The 20,061-nt window shown below is 47.8% G+C and overlaps 1 long non-coding RNA gene across 2 annotated transcripts in view; it reads left to right on the top strand.

The window, feature by feature from the left end:
• The first annotated feature begins 18,154 nt into the window (after positions 1-18,154).
• Positions 18,155-20,061, top strand: part of LOC141253051 (uncharacterized) — a 53,085-nt gene continuing 51,178 nt past the window's right edge. For both annotated transcript variants that reach the window (XR_012314206.1, XR_012314205.1), the window contains exon 1: positions 18,155-18,333. This is a non-coding gene — a long non-coding RNA (uncharacterized lncRNA). The remainder of the gene's footprint in view (positions 18,334-20,061) is intronic.

Raw genomic sequence — 20,061 nt, 5'->3', positions numbered from 1 at the left:
CTTCTGATGCCCCGTCCCTGGCTGGAGTGGGGGGAACCAAAAGTGAGGTGGAACCATGTAGTGGGTGTGGGTGGAGGACGCAGACCAGGGAAGCACTGTCAGGAGTAGTATAAGAAAGGGAAGCCATCATGTGTAGGGGTGGATTCAGTGAGAGAGAGAAGAGGAGAGGAGCTCTGCTCCAGAGTGGGGCCTAGTAAGAGAGGCCCAAGAGTGAGAGAGGAGCGGAGGAGAAAGGCTCCAGTAACAGAAGGGATCCCAGGGGTACGGTGAGTGCAGGACGGCACCCGTATGCCTGAATCTGCCAGGTGTCAGAGGGACCAGGCCGCAAGAAGGGAACCGGTCCCTGGACTAGCCGAGTTACTTTACGTCTCAGCTGGAAAACCGGAGGCTTCTGCACTTTCAGGGTGCAGTTGGCACATGCGCACCTAAGCCGCCGAGGAGGGCACTAAGCCAGGTCCGGGAACTTCAAGTTGCCCAGAGGGATCTCAAGGTACCTGATCGGGACTTTGTTTGGCGGGGCACAGGGCAGGAGGGAGAGACCCAGCGCGGGAAGTCGGCTAAGGAAGGAACATAAAGAGAGGGGTCCCGTTAAGTGCTCTTGAAATACTTGAGGGAGTGCTGAACCCCTGCCTGGTAAACGCAGCGCGACGTGGGAGGCCGATACCTGTACAGTGCCACCTGAAGAACCTAAATAACTGTGAGTAAACTCGGATGACTGCACCCCACGGTTAGTTAGTTAGTTATTTCTACCACGTTATACCTCCTGCACTACAACGCCCAGCATCACCATATGCACTTACACTGCCCTGAAGCTGTGCTCTGCCTGTGGAGAGCCGCACCAACCAAGCTGCCCTGACATCTGCTCCAGAGGTCTGCAGCAGCGCCGGTACCCATTACCGGGAACCACAGGTGGCATCACGAGACAAAACTGTTATTCATCCCTTCGAGTAACAGACCCCCTTTTAAAGAGTGACCCCAGAGTACGGGCCCGGGAGCCGACCGCCGTGACATCCCCAGATGGTAAAGGCCCGTGTACCGAGTCCCCCATATCCCCCTGGGCAAGTCATACTCTTTCTGGCGTCACGAACAGGATTCAAACAAACCCGTTATCACCGGGTATTGTGCGCCTAGAGACTGTTTTTCTTTACTGAATGTGGTTCCCGCCCCAGAAGAACGGGCGCCATTATGTGCGTACTCAAAGACAACAAGGAATCACCTCCCATCGTGGGCCGGGTCCCAGAATGGCGCCAAAAGCGAGGCCCGCCCCAAGCAACAGTGACCATGTATGTAGATGTGTCTATCAAAGTGGGGGGGGCCGCCCCTAGGAGTGACCGACAACAGGCTGCCATGGAACCGCACCCGAAAGGGGAGAGGAGGAGGAGGAGAGAAGCAGTGGAGACAGGGTGTGGTCTTAACCAGTCTAGACAGACCGCACCCAGCAGCCAGCATGGACGGAAGCCAGGACCGAGCCTCCGCCTCTGGCCTGCAGCAGCAAGTGACCCCCCTCACCCTGGAGGGAGCGATAACCAAGCTGTCCCCGGAGGATGCCGAATTCCTCCAGGCCGAGTGCAGGAGCTGAGCCAACAAGTGGAGAAGGCCCAGCAAGCAGCAGTTGCCAGGTGGAAAGAGGAGCTGCTGGTGAAGATCGCAGCCCGGCGGCAGCCAGCGCTGCATGTCACCAGTGGCACCTCAGCCCCGGCGGAGCCTGATGAGCGCCAGGAGGAGGAACAGGTAGGAGAAGTTCCCCTGTCCTGGGCGCTGAAAGTGCCGACCTGCTACTGGGTCTCCTACAGAACCCTCTGTCCCCGGGCGCGTACGCCCTAGAGCAACTTCTGAGCCCGGAACCTCTACCTCCGGGCTCAGAGTGGGCGTACGGAGCCCCCTCTTTGGACTGGTCTGCCAAATATGAGGACCAGCAAGAACCCCCTCTAATCCCTGTACCAGCACCCCCGGCTGCCCGCCAAGAAGGAGAAGAATTTAGGTGGGACAACCGGGGGGGGGGACCTGATGGGGTTCCCGCAGGAGACCCAGGCCCAAGCTCTGCAGAGGGAGGAATTCTGCAAACAGGAACTCCTGTAACTGGCAAAGGAACAGCACACCCAGCGGGTGTGCTGGGAGCAAATGGAGGCCCGGAACAAGGCCGCCAAAGCTCAGGTCCACCAGTCAGAATCCGCCCGGCCTAGTCCCCGTGCGGAGGGACTAATAGTGAAATTTGATCTGGAAGCCGGATGGGGCTTTATCCGGGATCCGCAATTTTATCAAGACATTTTTGTTAATCGGCGGGATGTCGAGCCCCACCTGGAACAGGGCCATCCTGACTGAAACCTTTACCCCGGTGAACGTGTCACTTATACCAGGCACCACGGGGAATGCGGGTGGTATGCCCTCCAAGTTCACCGTGTGGTCAAGGAGGAAGAGGACATGCTCCTGCAGTCTGAGGCTGATGACCTCATACCACCAGAGGGAGCCTGTTAGGGATATATATACAGGAGGGTGGAGTTAGGTAGGGAGAGTGTGCTAGCACTTGAGATCAGAGAAGAGGCAGCACCTGTTGAGCTGCTGTGCTGAGGGCAAGCCAAGGCCTAAAGCACGTGCTGAAGCCTTAGGGCCTAGAGCGTGGCCGGAGACAAGGAGAGGAGAGAGGAGTTAAGGGGGCAGAGGAGCATCTTAAGCTCACCCCAGAACACAAGCCAGACACCGGGTCCATGCCTACAGGGTCCTCTATGCCCAGTAGGAATAACCGGTATACCAGGAGGATTCCAGACCCCTGGTCAACCTGAAGCTACAATCATCTACAGAACTAGGAACCATGAAGGCACCAGCGTCCAGGGATAGTGGTAGCCAGAGAAAAGTTCTTACTACCAAGCAAACAGGTGAGAGAGTGAAACAGTACAGAAGCGAGAGAGGAAGAAGTGGAGCAGGAGGCCTACTACCCGCTCACTGGGGAGAGTCCAGAAGTGCACCCTTCCTACTAAGTACCCTGGACCATGCCTGCCGTTTACACCAGTAAAGGTACTGAAGCGAATCCCCTGTGTGCTGTCCATCATTCCCCCTGACCCGACCGGGCCACCTCTCACCTGCATCCCTTCCATCAACCCTGCCCCGGGGCCTGTGGGGAGCAGAAACATCTCAGCTGCCATCCCATCACCCCCGGAGGTCTGCAACAGCGCTGGTACCCATTACCAGGAACCACAGGTGGCGTCACGAGACAAAACCGTTTATCATCCTTTCAAGCAACAACCCCCTTTTAAGAGTGACCCCAGGGTACGGGCCCGGGAGCCGACCGCCGTGACATCCCACAGAAGGTAAAGACCCGGGTACCGAGTCCCCCATATCCCCCTGGGCGAGTCATCTCAAGACCAAAGACCTGCGACTGAAACCAAGCTTTCTGACACTGGGCAGCACATTTCTCTCTAGAATCTCTTGATAGTCTTGAGATTTCATTGTACCCTGGACAGTGTATGTAGCTAAATCAATGGGAAAAAAATGAAGCTTAGGATCCAAGAAAAGAAAGGGAAAAAAAAGTGAAACAGCAAAAATGACAAATTCCGTATCTATTTTACTCCCGATTATATCAATCCGTAGTGATTTATTTCATGTATATGATGGATTTATGTCCATTTTTGGGGTTAGCCAGAAATCTACTTTATATAGAACAGGAACTAAATAGCCTAAATTATCAATGGATATATTTAATTCCACAAATCTATAATTTAACTCAAACTTTCATTTCCTCACACAGACAAGTTTCCATTTGTGTCTGAAGACCCTTAGCAGGTGGTTACCCGACGTGATCTCCATGAAAATATTCAGTACAAACTATGTGCCTCTAAGTTTGGATTATTTTTGCCCAGCATGCAGTAATTGATGGAAATAATTAGGGGGATAGAGTTACTGAGTGATCTCCATTTGCTTTATAGATGATTCAGCTGTTTAGGTTTCTATATGTTAATAGGCTAACAGAGAAAGTCAAGCTGCTACTGTTTATAACATAATGATAATTTTATTATTTTGTGCTCGTGTACTCATCTGTGGTTTCGGCTGATGTATATAATTCTGTATAGTGGGATTTGGCAATCTTTGGCTCTATAGCTGTGATGATCCCAGCTAAACTGCTGCCAGGCCCCTCCGGTACCTGCTTATCTCCCAGGAGAACAAAGTAACAGAAAACGTATGCCAAATTGTTCTTTTCCTCTCTGCTGCTGACAGGGGACTATCATAATGCCTAATCCTGCTAATAAAATGAGTCCGTCTAGGGAGTGGAAGAGCTCATGAGTCCAACAGAATTCAATCTCTGCCCACCCAGCCTGGCTGACAGTTGCAGCTGGCACTGATCAGTATGAGATCTCTTCAAGGAGGAGGGAGCTGCAAATCAGGATAGGTTGGTGGAAATTGAGGTTAAACATTCTTAACTGCATCCGTACCCACAGGTCGTGCAGCTGGGGGAGATGGCTGTCATATGCAGCATGATTCCACTATAGAGAAGGCAGAGAGGGTTAATTACCATCTCTGCCTTTCTGATCACTGTATACATAGCGCTGAACAAGCAATGTGTATACAGGATAGGAAGTGACGCGCCCCCTGGGCCGTGGGGTGCTCGGTGCCGGGCCGGTCGTTGCTAGGGGAGATGTCACAGTGGTGGTGACCCGGTCCGTGTCCCAGGGCGGTCAATAAAAAGGAGATATTTACAGGGGAATTAAAGTTCTTACATACAGTTCGTGATGCCACCTGTGTAATGCGGCTAAAGGGAGCCGCCGCTGCGGAGCAGGACCTCTGGAGCTGTTGTTAATGCAGCAGAGTTGGTTCAGCTCTCCACAGGCAGAGCTTAGCTCCAGGGCAGTGTAGATGTTGTAGATATTGAGGTAGTGCTCGTGGTGCAGTGTAGTGCAGGGGGTGATGGCACAGCAGTAATAATTCACAGAGACAGTGGGGTGCAGTCTTCCGGATTTACTCACAGTTCTCCTTTTGCTCCTGGTTACAACTGTAGATCATAACTTCCCACGTCGTGCTGCATTCACCGGGCAGGGCCTCAGCCAACCCTCAGGTACCTCCAGAGTACATAACAGGACCCCCTTCTGTGTGTTCCTTCTGGCCGTCTCCCTGCACCTCACACCCAGTGTCCCAATCCAGTGACCGCGGACTTTGTCGGGCGACGTCTTCCCTGTCCCCTGGGTCCTCTATGGCCGCCTTTTCGGTGAGTTAGGTGTGGTTTTTGGGCTGCAGCGCCTGAAATGCTGCACCTTCCGGTTACCTATTTGAATATTGTAATTCTCACTAGTTAGGGGCCGGTCCCCTCTGCGACCCGATCCCTCCACCGCCTGGTAGACTCGGGCATACGGGTGGTCTCCAGCATTGCCCGTACCCCTGGGATCCTTTCTTCACTCCTGGAGCCTTCTCTCTGCTCCCGTTCCTTCCTTCTCTCCTTCTCCTGGGCCTCCTCACTCAGGCCCGCGCTTCCCCTGAGCAGAGCTCTTGCAGAGCTCCTGCTCCCAACTCTTCCTCTGACTCTCTCTCTGACTCTACTCACTCTAGAATGTTCCACCCTCTCTTTTATATCACTTCTTACTAAGCTCCCCTGAACTTCTTCCTCTACCCACACCCACTATATGGTTCCCCCTACTTTGGTTCCCCACACTCCAGCCAGGGACAGGGCTCAGCAGGAGAGCGACGCATCTTGCCCATCCTGCTGGTCTGGAGTAGTGTAGTGTTGGATGCAGGTGTTAGGGTTCCGGGCAGTACTCCTTCCTTACCTGAGAGTGAGATACCACACCTCTGGGTGAGATGCAGTACCTCTGTGGCGACTGAACCCGCAGGGGCGTAACAGAAGCCCTGACAGCGCTTCCTTCTCCAGACCCAATAAACATGTGATTGCTGGTTGTAGGAAGTAAGCAGGAGCTGCTGGTTCCAAGCAGATTAAGTTTAACACTGCTTTGACGACAGGAGGCTAAATGTTACCCAGGGTCAGCGTTAGGGGCAGGCAGTCTAGGCGCCTGACCACTCCCCTAGGGGACTCCAACCAGTGGCGCGCTGCCCGTGAGTCAGGGGGCCCGATGCCAGCACTGGCCACCCTCCTTCCGCATCGCGCATTCAACTGTATCGACATCTATGATGCCGTTACAGTTGAAAGCAATGATGGAGGAGAGAACGTCATGTGACACTCTCTCTCCCATCATTCCCCCCTCTACCTGCAGCGGGCGGCGCTATGACGCGCCACGCTGTGCCGGCAGTGGAGTTGCTGAGACTCGCTGCTGACACCAGGGCAGCGAGGGAGCGAGGAGGGGTAAGTATGCATTTATTTTTTTGTAAATCAGTGAGTACACGGTCGCCATAATACTACATGACTGGTGGCCTGCATTATACTATATGGGGGTCTGCATTATACTATATGGGGGTCTGCATTACACGCTGGAGTGGCTGCATTATACTCTGGGTGACGAGTGGCTTCCTTATACTCTATGGGGGCCTACTTTATACTCTGTGGGTGCTGCATTATACTCTGGGGTGGCTGAATTATACTCTAGGAGGCTACATTATACTATGATGGGGCTGCATTATACTATGAGGGTGGCCTGCATTTTACTCTGGGTGGGGGGTGGCTGCATTATACTCTGGGGGTAGCCTACATTATACTCTGGGGGGGCTGCATTATACTATGGTGGGGACCTGCACTATACTATGGGGGCACCTGCATTATACTCTGGGTGGGGGGTGGCTGCATTATACTATGGGGGCTTGCATTATACTCTTGGGGGTGACTGCATTATACTCTGGGGGTGGATGCATTATACTCTGTCAAGGACTATGAGGTGCATTATACAATATGGAGGACTATGGGGTGTGCATTATACAATATGGAGGACTATGGGGTGTGCATTATACAATATGGAGGATTATGGGGTGTGAATTATACAATATGGAGAACTATGGGGTGTGCATTATACAATATGGAGGACTACGGGAAGTGTATCATAAAATATGGAGGACTATGGGGTGTGCATTATAAATACAACTGAAATGTTTGCATGTGATGGTGCAATACGTGAGCATTTGGGGCCCCAGTTTAAACTTTTGCCTAGGACCCCACTTTGTCTAAAACCGGCCCTGATGTTACTTGTAACTGGGGCTAATATACCAGTCCCAGTTACAGGGGAAATCAGATTTTTTTTTTAAAAAAAAGTATGTAAATGCAGAAATGGAGGCACAATGTGTGAAATAAATAAAAAATTAATAAATAGGAAAAAGGAAGATGGCTAAGTGGTTTGCATTGCAGCCTTGCAACGCTGGAGTCCTGGTTTCAAATCCCACCAAAGACTACATCTGCAAGGATCTGCAAATGTTCTCTCCATGCTTGCATGGCTTTCCTCCCTCACTCCAAAGACATACTAATAGGTAATTTAGATTGTGAGCCCCAATGGGGACATTGATGATGATGTCTGCAAAGCGCTGTGGAATTAATGGCGCTATATAAGTGAACAAAAAAATATATATACAGTACAGTTTGGACACACCTTCTCATTTCAAGATTTTTCTGTATTTTCATGACTATGAAAATTGTACATTCACACTGAAGGCATCAAAACTATGAATTAACACATGTGGAATTATATACTTAACAAAAAAAGTGTGAAACAACTGAAAATATGTCTTATATTCTAGGTTCTTCAAAGCAGCCACCTTTTGCTTTGATGACTGCTTTACACACTCTTGGCATTCTCTTGATGAGCTTCAAGAGGTAGTCACCGGAAATGGTCTTCTAACAATCTTGAAGGAGTTTCCAGAGATGCTTAGCACTTGTTGGCCCTTTTGCCTTCAATCTGCGGTCCAGCTCACCCCAAAACATCTCGATTGGGTTCAGGTCTGGTGACTGTGGAGGCCAGGTCATCTGGCGTAGCACCCCATCACTCTCCTTCTTGGTCAAATAGCCCTTACACAGCCTGGAGGTGTGTTTGGGGTCATTGTCCTTTTGAAAAATAAATGATGGTCCAACTAAACGCAAACCGGATGGAATAGCATGCCGCTGCAAGATGCTGTGGTAGACATGCTGGTTCAGTATGCCTTCAATTTTGAATAAATCCCCAACAGTGTCACCAGCAAAGCACCCCCACACCATCACACCTCCTCCTCCATGCTTCACGGTGGGAACCAGGCATGTAGAGTCCATCCGTTCACCTTTTCTGCGTCGCACAAAGACACGGTGGTTGGAACCAAAGATCTCAAATTTGGACTCATCAGACCAAAGCACAGATTTCCACTGGTTTAATGTCCATTCCTTGTGTTCTTTATCCCAAACAAGTCTCTTCTGCTTGTTGCCTGTCCTTAGCAGTGGTTTCCTAGCAGCTATTTCACTATGAATGCCTGCTGCACAAAGTCTCCTCTTAACAGTTGTTGTAGAGATGTGTCTGCTGCTAGAACTCTGTGTGGCATTGACCTGGTCTCTAATCTGAGCTGCTGTTAACCTGTGATTTCTAAGGCTGGTGACTCGGATAAACTTTTCCTCAGAAGCAGAGGTGACTCTTGGTCTTCCTTTTCTGGGACGGTCCTCATGTGAGCCAGTTTCTTTGTAGCGCTTGATGGTTTTTGCAACTACACTTGGGGACACTTTCAAAGTTTGCCCAATTTTTCGGACTCACTGACCTTCATTTCTTAAAGTAATGATGGCCACTCGTTTTTCTTTACTTAGCTGCTTTTTTCTTGCCATAATACAAATTCTAACAGTCTATTCAGTAGGACTATCAGCTGTGTATCCACCAGACTTCAGCACAACACAACTGATGGTCCCAACCCCATTTATAAGGCAAGAAATCCCTCTTATTAAACCTGACAGGGCACACCTGTGAAGTGAAAACCAATTCTGGTGACAACCTCTTGAAGCTCATCAAGAGAATGCCAAGAGTGTGCAAAGCAGTCATCAAAGCAAAAGGTGGCTACTTTGAAGAACCTAGAATATAAGACATATTTTCAGTTGTTTCACACTTTTTTGTTAAGTATATAATTCCACATGTGGTAATTCATAGTTTTGATGCCTTCAGTGTGAATGTACAATTTTCATAGTCATGAAAATACAGAAAAATCTTTAAATAAGAAGGTGTGTCCAAATTTTTGGTCTGTACTGTATATATATATATATATATATATATATATATATAAATTTAAAAAAATTTCTAGCTCCGCCACATCAAAAAACAAATTATGTGTTTGTTACAGAAGGGGGAATACATTTTAAAATGTATTTCAGGGATTTTAAGTAAGTACACTAGCCTCATCAGGTCTGAGAGATCTATTGATTAATGGATGCAGTTTGTAATTTGAAAACTGCTGAGTGATCCACTTTAAAATGTCATAAAAACAACTATAAGCAGAATTTTTCATTACTTTTGTCATTTGGGAGATAAGTAGAGTCAGAGAGACCTAAAAACTGGTTCAACACAAATGGGCATAGACAAGTAGATTTCTCACCAACTCACACCAAGTCGCCTTGAACATTGATTTGATTACTGTACCTGAGTTAAATTTTGAGAAATACTCATGAAAGACAATTGTTACCTCCTGGCCCAACTATTTCTGTTTATCACAAGTGAAGTCACGTAGCGCTATCATTAGGAGCACAAGGTAATTATGACTTGCATCGCACACATCAGGAGCGCGGGGTGCTGCATTACATGCACAGTGAGGCCTTTCCTTTCATCAAGCTTCAGCTAATGAGTTAATAAGGATCTTATCAGCCCCTGAAGTTATAAGTAAGCCTAACATTTACCTGCAAGAGGAACTAAATAACAAGCTACTTAGTTATTAATCAAGTAGAAACTTTCTGTAAAGTGACTGATTTCTAGCTGCAGGGAGTTTCCTTGTATGTGATTGATTATTCCTGCTACCCACTGGTCGTCTGTGCCAGGAAGGAGCCCTGCGTAATCTCATAACTCTCCCTGCTTCCTCTGCCAAGTATCACACTATGCGTGGCAGAAATAAAGATTATTTTATTTTGATTTTTGTATTGATTTTGCTTTGTTACCAAATTGATTTGACTATAAATCACCACTGCCTTTAGAATTGGTTTCCAAACCTTGCTTTTGTCTGGTGGTATAGTACTTGGTGCATTAATAGGTAGTAGAATAGAAAAATGTAGAGAAAGAAAGCATTGGTGCTTCCAATGGCCACCAATTGAATACGTGATACTTTTACAAATTCTAAAAAAAAATTGTTGCCCTCTGACACCATTTTGACCTCTTCTAACAAAATCCTTAAATTCGACTGCAGCATTTAAGGGGTTAAATGACTGGGATTCTAAATAGCCCCGACACTGCAAGGTGGCTGTACAATTGTGTAAAGCTTCTTGCCTAGTTGACGGCCACCATGAAGTGTCAAAGTGACCAGTTATCTAGGCAAGGTGCATCGCTCTCCAGCTGGCTCGATCGCTGGATCTAACCAGCTTCAGTGTCCTTGCACTTCCCCCATGCTGCAGAGGTAACTGATCAAAAATGTCAATCTTCAGGAGCATGTAGCACCCCCTCAAACAGGAAGCCGGGGGGCAGGGGAGCGCCGAGCTCCTGAAGAAAGAATATATGAAAAATACTTCAACTTCAGTTTGCAAAAACTACATTACTGCATGACATAAATTTTACGTCACGGTGAGGGAAGGTGTTCAAAGTGTGTTCCACAGAATAGGTGATGTTTTTATTATTGTGACTGACCTTTTATATTAAAGGGGACTGTCCACTACTCGGCCAACCCATTCTCAATCTCTATGTTTGTGTCACCCTGGCCTGGATGCCACTAATATAATAAAGCTGTGTCTGAGAGCAAGGGGGAGGTTCTCTAGTCAGGGGAACATTAGCATGCAATACCTCCTGTCTCAGGCCAGTAGGGGGAGCAGGCTGCCCCTATAAAAGCTGGAACTGGGGGCAGGATTAGAGAGAACTGGACGACCTGTCTCAGCACTGAGAAGTGTCCAAAGCAGAGAGGGACAGCTGTATTTCACCCTAAGAGGAAGTGTGGCAGTAGGAGAGCCACAAGCCAGAGACAAGAGGCAAAGTGAGCCTGTCTTGGCAGACAAAGAACACAATTTACCAGACTTTGGTGTCTGAGGCTGGGAGGATTCCACATCCCACAGCAGATAATCAGTCCGCAGGGGACTGTATGTTCTTTGGCCTAAGAAACCTGGAGGCTCTGCCACAACAGAAGGGACCAGTAAAGCCGTACCAGGCCGGGAGTAGAGATGAGCGTTGTTCTACTCGAACTGTTCGCCAATCTGAAATTCGAGCTGTTTTGGGCGGTGTTCGAGCCGTTCGGCGAACACGAACAATTTGAGAAAAATTCGGCTGTTCGAGGTTATGTTCGATAACTGTTCGTGCACCAAAATCATAACTGGATTTTTTCTCAGTAATGATGAAAATTAATGTTAATACGCAGTTTGAGTGTACAGCGGGGTGGGGGGAGGGACAGGGGATGGATCTCTGCAGGAACAATGAAGATCTCCATTTTTTTTTTCTCTTTCCCGCATTTACAGTGGGGAGGTGCAATCTGTCAGCCTATCAGCAGCGCACACACGGAGCAAAGTGCTTTTTTTCACACAAGCAAGGGCATGTGTCATTGGCAGTGTATGTCACATGTCCTTGCCCTATAAGACCAAGCCATTTTCCCCGTCGCCACCATTTTCTCACTGCTGCAGCTGCGTGTTAGACGGCACCGCTGTTGCTGTGTGCGCTATACCTTGTTAATTTCAAGCCAATTTTCGCACAAATCTACAGATAGCTTGGGAGTAGGGAATAGTTGTGATTGCAGTCCTTTTAAGGACTAGGTTACAGCATTTCCTATGACTTTTATCAGGCAGGTCTGTGCTCTTAAATAGATAGGTTGTGGGAGTAAAGACTAATTGTAATTGGAGTCCTTTTCAGGACTAGGTTACATCAGTTCCTATCAGTTTTTGCCAGGCAAGTCTGTGCCAGTGCTGTGCAAGTTTTTTTCACAGCATTTGGCTGAATCTAGCAAAGCTAATCCCTTTTGGCCTATTGCAGAGTGTGTTAGTCAGTGGAGTAGCCTATCTGTGTTGCAAGATATACCACCTGTGTATAGAATACCAATTTTTTTACTGCACCTAGTGAAGTAAAATCTTTTGGGCATAGCATCATTCTATTAGTCCATCTATACTGACCTCCATCAGGTTGCAAATTGAATATAATTTTTTTCTGCATCTAGCTCTGAAAAAATATTGGGCTTCTAGCTGTGTGTGGGACTTGTTGTATTAGTCCATCTATACTGACCTCCATCAGGTTGCAAACTGAATATATTTTTTTCTGCATCTACCTCTGAAAAAATATTGGGCTTCTAGCTGTGTGTGGGACTTGTTCTATTAATCCATCTATACAGACCTCCATCAGGTTGCAAACTGAATATATTTTTTTCTGCATCTACCTCTGAAAAAATATTGGGCTTCTAGCTGTGTGTGGGACTTGTTGCATTAGTCCATCTATACTGACCTCCATCAGGTTGCAAACTGAATATATTTTTTTCTGCATCTACCTCTGAAAAAATATTGGGCTTCTAGCTGTGTGTGGGACTTGTTCTATTAATCCATCTATACAGACCTCCATCAGGTTGCAAATTGAATATAATTTTTATCTGCATCTAGCTCTGAAAAAATATTTGGCTTTCTAGCAGTGTGTGGGACTTTCTCTATTAGTCCATCTATACTGACCTCCATCAGGTTGCAAACTGAATATATTTTTTTCTGCATCTACCTCTGAAAAAATATTGGGCTTCTAGCTGTGTGTGGGACTTGTTCTATTAATCCATCTATACAGACCTCCATCAGGTTGCAAACTGAATATATTTTTTTCTGCATCTACCTCTGAAAAAATATTGGGCTTCTAGCTGTGTGTGGGACTTGTTCTATTAATCCATCTATACAGACCTCCATCAGGTTGCAAACTGAATATATTTTTTTCTGCATCTACCTCTGAAAAAATATTGGGCTTCTAGCTGTGTGTGGGACTTGTTGTATTAGTCCATCTATACTGACCTCCATCAGGTTGCAAACTGAATATATTTTTTTCTGCATCTACCTCTGAAAAAATATTGGGCCTTCTAGCAGTGTGTGGGACTTTCTCTATTAGTCCATCTATACTGACCTCCATCAGGTTGCAAATTCAAAATAATTTTTTGTCTGCATCTAGCTCTGAAAAAATATTGGGCTTCTAGCTGTGTGTGGGACTTGTTGTATTAGTCCATCTATACTGACCTCCATCAGGTTGCAAATTAAAAATAATTTTTATCTGCATCTACAGTACCTCTGAAAAAATATTTGGGCTTCTAGCTGTGTGTGGGACTTGTTCTATTAGTCCATCTATACTGACCTCCATCAGGTTGCAAATTGAATATAATTTTTATCTGCATCTAGCTCTGAAAAAATATTTGGCCTTCTAGCAGTGTGTGGGACTTTCTCTATTAGTCCATCTATACTGACCTCCATCAGGTTGCAAATTGAATATAATTTTTATCTGCATCTAGCTCTGAAAAAATATTTGGCCTTCTAGCAGTGTGTGGGACTTTCTCTATTAGTGCATCTATACTGACCTCCATCAGGTTGCAAATTAAAAATAATTTTTATCTGCATCTACCTCTGAAAAAATATTTGGGCTTCTAGCAGTGTGTGGGACTCATTGTATTAGGCCATCTATACCAAGCTCCACCAGCTTTGAAATTAATAATAATTTTTAGCTGCATCTAGCCCTGAAAATAATTTTTCCCAATAGTGGTAGCAATAGAAATATGGGGCGCGCGCCTGGCTAACAAAAATATACGCTTCATAACACAAAACACCAGCCTAGCGCACTGCATTAATAAGATGGCATCATCGTCTCTCCCAGTGCTAGGCCTACTACACAGGCTAGTATTCCTGTGCCTAAAACACAATGTATGGGTCCGCGCTAGCCACTATGCTGAGGGGTCTAAAGCTGCTGCTAACGCTTTATAACAATTCAATTGGCAGATTTTCACAGAGCTCTTCCACAACGCCCACCCATCGGGCAACAGTTGCCCACCCTCCCTATGGGATCTTGTGGCGAATAGTTGATGCCATTAATCAGAGCATCAGTTGCCCCGTCAACGTGGCAAGCATACGGTAAGGCATGGGAAGAGTGGACACGACTAGTAGCAGGCAGACGGGTTGACCAATGTGAACAAGCCAGATCACAAGTCACCATAGAATTTATCCACCAGCTAATGATGAGGGGCATATCAGGGGCGTCAGCGCAGCGGTGTCTGACCGGAGTAGCATTTCACTTCCAACTACTGAATTGGGGAGATGTGACAAAGATTCATCATCAGACAATCCATAAAAGGGTGGAAAAGGGGTCCGCCAAGTCAGGAATGCAGACGTCCCGTCCCGTGTCACTAAAACTGATTTCTCACATCTTATCCCTAACACCATTAACATGACACTCACAATTTGAAGCAACACTAATGTCTACTGCATTTGTGATCGCCTTCTTCGGGGCGCTATGTATAAGCGAATTAGTCCCTCAATCCAAAATTACCACCAGTGGACGCTTATTACACCAGGAAGTAGTCATAGCCAATAATGCAATACGTGTACGCATACACCAATCGAAAACGGTTCCAGCGGGCAGGGGTACTTGGGTACTTCTACAACCCACAAACGGTACACTGAGTCGGGTAACAATAGTAAAAACATATCTAACCATCAGATCACAAAGTAATTTCTTCGTATCACACATTGATGGAACGCCATTATCAAGATACCTGTTCCAAGCTATATTTAATAAATGCATAACATCGGCAGGGAACCACCCCAAAGATTACGGGACACACTCATTCCGCATAGGTGCGGCCACGGAAGCAGCAAGAGCAGGACTGTCAGAAACGGAAGTTCAGAGGATAGGGAGATGGCAATCCACGTGTTTGGCGAGATACATAAGACCGGACTTGTTATCCTAACGTGGTTTGTTTCTTTTACAGGTGACGCTAAGCCAACAGTGTGAGTGTTGGGCCACTCGTATATATATTGGGCACAAAAAATGGCGAAAGTCCGCCCAGGCGGGAGGAAATTAGAGTTTCATAACACATATTTCAACTGGAGAGGTATTAGAGGCCTGCTATGGCCACAGGTACTAATGGAGGTAATCAAGGTAGGGAGAGAGGCAAGAGGTCCGGTCATCTTAGTTATACAGGCCGGGGGAAACAACCTAGGTCATCACAAGAGCGCATAACTAATGGCAATAATGAAACTAGACACTGAGCGCTTCAGAGAATTTTTCACAAAATGAGCTATAGTATGGTCAGAGATTGTGCCGATAGCGGTATGGCAAGGTGCGCGAGACATCACGGCCATCGAATGGACAAGGCGGGTAATAAATATTCGGATGGCAAAATTTAGAAGAGACAGAGGCGGTGTAGTGATACGACACCGACAACTGGAAGGAGATAAAGCAGGCCTCATACGGCCCGACGGTGTTCACTTAATAGATATTGGACTGGACATATTCCTGTCAGGACTCCAGGACGGAGTGGAACAAGCGTTAAGAGTGATGGGTGGGGGTCAGAGTCCTGCATACGAGTACGCTGGATCCTCCATGGCCTGGAAATAGAAAGGACATGTTGGAGAGTTACACTTGTTGGCCAACTTGCCGGAGTGGGGACCCAGGGCATGCTGCAACAAGCTGAATTATTTTAGAAATAAAATGCCTTTCTAATGGAATGAGTATAAAGAGTTAATAAAGCTGTGACCGATCCTCACCCATCCAGTTGTAAGAGTTACATTATTGGGTTGTCCATGAAAGGGGGGCGGTAGGGGGGCTGAGCATCTGGGTTTGGTTGGGGGTCCCCACAGTCTGCCTAGGCTAGATTAATTTAAAAATTCTTATTAGATACACAGGCGGTGCAGCTTGCTTCGCAGCTGGGCTACTACGCCCAAAGTATTGCCTAGGCTAGATGCAGTTAAAAATTCTACGCTGACTAGCAGACACTGAAGATTTGGAGCAGACCTCTGAGTAAACAGCTCTTCAGACTCAACCATCTGTGTTACCCCAAGCCATAGTGTATGTAGTTTCTTACAGTTAAAAGGGGGGAGGTGCGACCCAACCCACCTGGAATTGACGATGCCAATGTCACGTAAGACACAGCAAGGGGACTCCCAAAATTGTGGCACAGACAGCACTTAACCCTAGAACGCATACCTGTGGCCTTGCAGGCCCGCCCAGTTAATTGTTTTCTATTTTCTGCAAGATTGCTTTAGTTAGAATTTTGAAACTCTAGGTATTCTTCATGTATATAGTTGTTTGTCATTTGAGTTTGAGTTATTCCATGTTATTTGCACACGGGCCTAAAGGGCCCCAGGTATGTGAAAGTGTAGATTTTTATGGTCATGCGTTCTAGGGTTAAGTGGCATCAATTGCCCCACTGTTGCTTAAAACGGTTGGTGAGGTGATTTTACCAAATCCCCAAGCTTTTAGTCTCCCAAGGATGACACAGGGGTAGAAATGTCCTTGCGAATCCATGATTTGATCATCTTTATGAACGTGAGTCTGTCTACATTCTCAGTGGACAGCCGCGTGCGCTTATCAGCACACCACCAGCAGCGCTGAACACACGTTCAGAGAGAACGCTGGCTGCATGGCATGACAAGATCTCCAAGGCGTGAGTGGCGAGCTCCGGCGATTTTTCAAGATTGGAATACCAAAATGAGCAAGGGTCCAGTGACACAGTCATGGCTTCGATGTTCACTTGGAGATTCTCCTGTACCATCCTCTCTAGGCATTGACTATGTGTCAGACTTCTTGTCTCCTGTGGCCTTGCAAAGGATGGTCTAAAAAAGTGGTGAAACGATTCCACAAAATTGCTGTTACCAGCAGATACTGTGTTACTGTTACTGTTTGAGTGATGAAGACTCGACAGTCCCACCGTTGGCAAGTTAGAACTGTGAGATTCACTACGTGCACCACTGGTGTTTTGTGGAAAAGCACATGTAAGATTCTGCAACAGATACTCCTGCATTCGTCAATACCTTTTTATGGCAGGAATTATTTCGGCAAATATACTTTTGTACCGGGGATCTAAGAGTGTGGCAACCCAGTAGTCGGGATTACTTCGAATTCTGACAATCCGGGGGTCATGTTGCAGGTAGTGCAGCAAGAAGGCACTCATGTGTCTTGCACATCCAGAAGGACCAAGTCCTTGTTGTGTTGGTAGCGAGGTAAGAATCATGCTTCCTTCCTCTGCCCTCTTCCTCCAACCTCGCACAACAGAAATGTGATCAAGGTCTCCCTCATCTGATGAGTCTTCCATGCCCATTGCCAGTTCGTCCTCCACTTCTTCCTCGGCTCCTGCACCTTCCTCAACAGTTTGGCTGCTACCATGCGCCCTGGTTAATCCCTCTCCCCCACCCTCCCATGCCTGCCGCCTTGGTGCTGCCAACCGTCTGGACCTTGGAGATGTTATCCCTTCCGCATACGACTCCTCCTCTACTTCATCCACCTCCTCTTGTGCCACCACCTGACTCCGAATTCTGTTTAACATGTGCTCCAGCATGTAAATCACCGGAATAGTCATGCTGATAATGGCATCGTCAGCACTAAACATCTTCGTCGCCATTTCAAGACTGTGCAGAAGGGTGCATAGGTCCCTGATCTGAGACCACTCCTCCAGCGTGATTTGCCCCACCTCTGGATCTCGTTGGCCCAGGCTATACGTCAGAACGTATTGCACCAGGGCTTGTCGGTGCTGCCACAGTCGCTGCAACATGTGCAGAGTTGAATTCCACCGTGTCGGCACATCGCATTTCAGCCGGTGAACTGGCAGGCCCAACGACTTCTGTAGAGATGTAAGTCGTTGAACTGCGGGATGCGAACGGCGGAAGTGAGCACACAGCGACCATGCACTCTGCAGAAGGCCATCTAGTCCGGGATAGTGGGCTAAAAATTGCTGGACAACCAGGTTCAACACGTGAGCCATACAAGGCACGTGTGTGACATTGCCCCGGCGAAGTGCCGCACCCAGGTTTGCAGCATTGTCGCACATGGCCTTCCCTGGTTGCAGGTCCAGTGGAGACAACCTTTCATGAAACTGGGTCTCCAGAGCTGACCAAAACTCCTCAGCTGTGTGACTCACATTTCCCAGACATTTCAAAGTAAACACTGATGCGTTGAGCCCTGCTGCCAGCATAGTAAGGAGGTGTGCAGGATTCCTTCTGCGCAGTTAGAAAGCAGGTGGCATTACCAGACAGGCTTTGGGTGCAGGTGGAGGACCGAGAGGAGATTGAGGAGGCAGAAGCAGTGGAGGAAGTTCGAGATAAAGAGGATTAACACACAACTCGTGGGGACGGTAAGACTTGGACAGCAGCCCCTTGTCCTGCTGTCACCATAGTTACCCAGTGCCCAGTCAGCGACATGTAACACCCCTGTCCATGCCTTCTCGTCCAAGTGTCTGTGGTGAAGTGCACCCTGTCACACACAGAGTTTCTCAAAGAAGCGGTGATGTTGTGTGCGACATGCTAGTGGAGCGCAGGCACACCTTTCTTTGAGAAGGAGTGCCGACTGGGCATCTGGTACTGGGGCACTGTGACGGACATAAGGTCTTGAAAATCCTCTGTGTCCTCCAGGTGGAAAGGCAGCATTTCTGTAGCCAACAGCTTGCAGATGGTGAAATTCAACCTCTTAGCTTTCTCATGGCTAGGAGGAAATGGTCTTTTACTTTTCCACATCTGAGGGACCGAGGGCTGGCTGTTGTGCTTAGACGGTGTTGAGTAGGGTGTCCCCGGCAACTGCCGGTCTGTGAGGAAGATGCAGGCGGACATGTTAGGTTGCCTTGATCCAAAGGTGGTGCTCTCGATGTCGGAGAGCGCTCAACACTAGCAGGTGTTTCCACTTCCCAATGAACTGACGACCTGCCAATCACACTGGCTGTTGTGGGTGAAGAGGTGGCAGGTCTGCGTCCAAAAACATGTGTGACTGCTGTCCCCCCAGTCACAGAGGATGAAGAGGCTGCGGATGCACAAGATGGGGCAGACGGTGGTTGGCCCAGCCGGCTAGGCCGCATTGTAGCACAGTGAGCTTCCCACTGCAACTTATGCTTCATATCCATGTGACGGTACATGCATGAAGTACTCAAACTATGTATTTTTTGGCCTCTACTTAGCTTTTGCTGACAAATATTACAGATAACACGAGTTGGGTCATCCTTATCGATCTGAATAAATGCCCAGGCTATGCAAGGCTTAGAGCCCATGTGACCTGAAGAGCCACTACGACTTGTGGTCAGAGGCAGAGTTGTGGTTGAGGATGCAGTTGTTGACGTGCTTCCAGTACTCCGTCTCTGTTTAGGAAGGCGCAACCTAACCTCGTCGTCAATAGCATCTGTGATGCCCCGCTGCGCTTGGTATCACAGATCCTACAAGAGTGCATTGATGGAATCCTCCACAAGAGGCCCCCATAAACATTCACACATCTCCACCTTCCACCTCAGACCAGCAGAGGGAGCCCGTTAGGGATATAAATAGGGAAGGTGGAGCTAGGCAGTTCAGTTCCTCTGAAGAGTTCCTGCAGTAGAGAAGCCTAAGAGAGGTCAGTCTGCAGTGGAGCTCAGTCTAGTCTAGAGAACGCAGTTAATAGTTCAGCAGTGGAGCACGAGGCTCCTGCTTGCTAGATTCAGGGAGCCCAGATAGAGCTTAAGGTGTGCCGGTGCCTTAAGATCAGTGAAGCGCGGCAAGCTGCCGTTAGTGTGTATAGCCTAGTGAGGGCCCGAGTAGGCCGAAGGCGAGTGGCGAGTTAGTACATAAGGGGCAGAGGAGCTTAACCAGCTCACCCCGAAGCATTTACCGGACACAGGATCCGAGCTTACCGGTATCTCTATGACCCAGTAAGGCATAACCGGAATCCCACAAGGTCAGCCAGCGCAGGACAGAGACAAAGTTAGGCCTAGCTCCAGGCAGGTCAGAAACTTACTACGCAGAGGCAAGAAACAGGAGGCCCTACACCCGCTCATTGGGGAGGATCCTGATATGCACCCTTCACCCTACAGTGCTCCGGGATGTGCCTGAATTTCCACCAGTAA

The sequence above is a fragment of the Phyllobates terribilis genome, unplaced genomic scaffold, assembly GCF_046119375.1.
Source record: "Phyllobates terribilis strain yellow unplaced genomic scaffold, ASM4611937v1 Scaffold_2__4_contigs__length_985480577, whole genome shotgun sequence".
Taxonomy (NCBI): Eukaryota; Metazoa; Chordata; class Amphibia; order Anura; family Dendrobatidae; genus Phyllobates; species Phyllobates terribilis.
The sequence above is the reverse complement of the archived record's forward strand: the minus strand, read 5'-3'. Positions and strand labels throughout refer to the sequence as shown.